Here is a 3,749-nt window from a genome sequence, read left to right as displayed (position 1 = left end):
AAGTCCAGGGTCAAGTTTGGTCAACGATCTAGTCACAAGAGTCAACTCAGTGAGTTGAGTCTGGTTCGGACTGAGTTAACTCAGTTAGATGATCTAAGTTAAACAGTAATACAACTGAGTCAGACTGAATAAGTTCAGTTAGACAGGCTTAACTAAACACACCATGTTACAGGTCACTCTAAGTCTAATTCTTACACCTTCATCTACCAATTTTATATTTCAACATCAATTCAAAATAAAGTAAACAAACTTCAAATTCTATTTACAAACAAAGACTATGTCTACCTGCAATTGCAGTTCCAATCTTTCACAGCAAACACTAACTACAACTCCAACTCTAAACAACAACAACAACAACAACAATAAAATTCATCCATCTCCATACACAACACCCTCAGCTGTAAGACCATTCTTCTCACTGAGGTACACTTGTAACTCCAAAATCCTCACAACTGCCGCTAAGAAATGAACTGCTTCAATCCAATTCAATTCCCATCTCAGTTCAATGCTTTAACACTCAGCAGAACTCATTCTCACCATAATAACATCCTAAACATTCATCATATACTTGAACCTATTTGAAACCAAACAGCATCAACAACTCTATGTTCTTCAAATTCAATATCCTCAATTCCACTATTATCATTCAGTTCATTATAGACCAATACATCCCCCTCAATTCAACTTCAACTACAACCCAATTTAACATAACCTACTCTCAATCAACACCACCACCTGTCTCAGCAACATCAATGACATCTCAACCCCAATACAGATCACTTACCCAAACATCCTTATTCATAGAATTCCATTCCCAATTAAATTCACAGAAATCCTGTAATTCAAAAAAATATTAAATCGTAATTACAGGAAAAACCAATATATAAACATTTATCCAATTGATGTACTCCAATCAATTACTCCATGAACCCTAAAACAAAAAATCAAATATAAGAACTTTAAATTAAATTACCTTTCATTCTTCCCGAGTTTGATTTAACATTAGTAATAAACCCATCACATTCTTAACACAAGAATCAAATCCGAGTCCTTTATCAGTTTCAATTCAACCTCTGATTCAAAACTTCAAACCCTAACTATCGAACTCATGATATTATTCAACTTCGTAACCTATTTCGGGTCCAACCCATCTCTAATTTCATCTTATTCATCAATAATAGACCTCCTATTCAATCTTCTGAGAAATCCTGATTCCTCAATTTATCATTAAGACGACTTCAGAACTTTGATTCAACAACCACCCCTTCTATCCTTCATGAATCATCAACACAGCATGCCTATCCGACTCCAAATAGTCTCAAAATCAGATGAACCCAACTTCAGATTCAACATAGAAACCCTAGCTCTTCAGTTCTTCACTAAAATTCCTGAATCAACATCTAATTCTTCTCCCTTTTCTTAAATAAACAAAATCCATCATAAAATGATCGATTCTATCATCAACCTCACTTAATCTCCAAAGAAACAACAAACCTTCAACTCGTTCTTCTCAGGTTATCTCGAAACTAAATCAATTTTCAATTGATCTTCTCCATAAAGTACAATCACGCCATCTTCATTATCTACTAGATAGGTTCAACAAATGATTCTCTCGTATCATAAATCTCTCACAGTCGAAGAACAGGACATAGAGAAGAAAGAGAAGACAAACAAAGAAATATAAAGAAAAAGAAGATTGGAGAATGGGATAAGAGAAAACAGATTTCTCTTCGATCGGTTTTGGTGATAAGACCCACTAGGACGCGCACTTGCTTTTATAATCTCCGTTACTACGTGTTTGTGTTACGTCAATAGTGATTTTCCATGGAATGACGATTTTACCCTTCACTTAAAATAACAGATATCTTCTTCGTCTGATGTCTAAATGACACGTTCGAGTAGCCCATTTCGCATAACTTTTCGAGACATATTCAATGATACTAGTTTCATATCTATATCGTTGTTGGATTAACTCATAATAATTAACGTTCGTGTTAAACTAGTCGAGTTGCTAATTCGACACTTGACCGGTCTAATAACGTTGACAAACTTGCGGGTCTTTACAGTTGTATTTCAGCTTCTTTACTACTGACCAAATCTCTTCAGTAGAAGGGATTTAAGTAAGAAAAGAATTTTTTTCTTGTGAAATCGTACTCTTAATGTGTGTGAAATTGGTTTCTTCTGAGTCAGTTGAGGATTCAGTGAACATCTCAGAGAAATAAGATGTTAAAACTTCCTCAATTTCATCTCTTTATGATACTACTTTACTATTTCTATCTTGTATGCAATCTATGTTATTTCTTTTCCTCCTCTTTAAGGTTTGAATGTGAAAAAACTTTGTATTCCTTTCTCCTAAAGCTATGGTATTGTTCGTAGATTGTTGCTTTGCAATTTCTTCCTGTGTATCATATAGGGCTTCTAGTTCTAGTACCCTTTTGCTAATTAGGTGTTTTGTGTTCTGTGTATTTGGTCTAGATTCTAAAGTTTCTATGTTCCTGAGTAGGCTCTTAATCTTTTTACTTGGTTTACCAAAAACATCATTTTTCCACTTGCTAAGGTTAATACCTACATTTGAAATGTTCTCGATTAGATCTATGACAAGACTATTTGTGTTTGAAGTCCAAGACCTTTTAATAACCTCTATAGAAGATGCATCTTTAATCCAAGTGTCATAGAACTTGAAAGTTGGGACTAGGATAGAGTGTGAAAGATTCAAAGTGAGACATATTGCCCATGATCTGAGCCAATTGCTACCAAATTTTGCACCGATGCTTGTTGGAATTCATCATTCCATTCTGCATTAGCTATAGCCCTATCTAGCCTTTGTTTAATATGTGCAGTTCCTTCTATTTTCTTATTCCAAGTGAATATATTTCCAATGAAATCTAAGTCCTCTAATCATGTTCTCTGTAATAAGTTTAGTATTGGCTCAACTTTTTCCCATCAAAGGGAAAACCCCCTTGTTTTTCTTCACTATTGAAAATTATGTTAAGATCACCTATTACCAGCCAAGGCATTGTATTTAAGTTAATTCTCTGTACTATGTCTTCTAGATAACCCATGACTTCTAACTTGTTATCATGTTTAGGTGAACCATAAAAGCAGGTTAAGAGACAATTTTTAGAATTGAAGTTATTTTTAACAATGATATTGATCATGTTAAGGTTCCATTGAACCAATTCAAAGTGAAAACCATCCACCCAAGCAATTTCTAGACCTCCAGCTATTCCATCTGGATCTACAATGTGGGTATTTGGGAAATGATTAAGGATTTTTTTCATCAAGCTCCTTTGAGACTTGGTTTCAGAGAGAAAAAGGATGTCAGGTTTATCTAAATCAAGTAGGGAATGCAAATGTTGTTGTGTTTTTATTCTGTCCACACCCATGTGTGTTCCATGCTAGAATTTTCATGGCCTAAATCAATAGAAAAGCAATAATGTAATTCACAGAAACAAAGCACATAAAATAATCACACAACCTGAGTCTATGTATAATCTCAGTCCACCGAAGTACGTAAGAAGAATAAGATGCATAGGCATGAAAAATAAAAACATATTGCAGAAAATTGTAAAAATCTAAGCTTAGAAGATTATAAATGGTGAAGGAAGCAAGTAATGATCAGTAACTAAGATCTAACATGTATGCAAAAAGAGGATGTCGGAAAATTGTAAAGCATAACACAATATAAAACAACAGACTATCTTAAATAAAAGGGTTTGAAGTGAAAAGCTTGAGGGAAATACAACCTA

At 34.1% G+C, this 3,749-nt stretch overlaps 1 long non-coding RNA gene across 1 annotated transcript; it reads right to left on the bottom strand.

Annotated features, from left to right (window-relative positions):
• Positions 1–206: 206 nt before the first annotated feature.
• Positions 207–1,730, bottom strand: LOC113338312. Its single transcript, XR_003354719.1, has 2 exons — positions 974–1,730; positions 207–835 (listed from the first exon to the last, which is right to left on the bottom strand). It is a non-coding gene; the product is annotated as an uncharacterized LOC113338312 (long non-coding RNA).
• Between the last annotated feature and the right edge of the window lie 2,019 nt (positions 1,731–3,749).

This window comes from Papaver somniferum, unplaced genomic scaffold (genome assembly GCF_003573695.1).
Source record: "Papaver somniferum cultivar HN1 unplaced genomic scaffold, ASM357369v1 unplaced-scaffold_19, whole genome shotgun sequence".
In the NCBI taxonomy this organism is placed as follows: Eukaryota; Viridiplantae; Streptophyta; class Magnoliopsida; order Ranunculales; family Papaveraceae; genus Papaver; species Papaver somniferum.
Note: the sequence above shows the minus strand (reverse complement) of the source record. Positions and strands in the feature narration are given on the sequence as shown.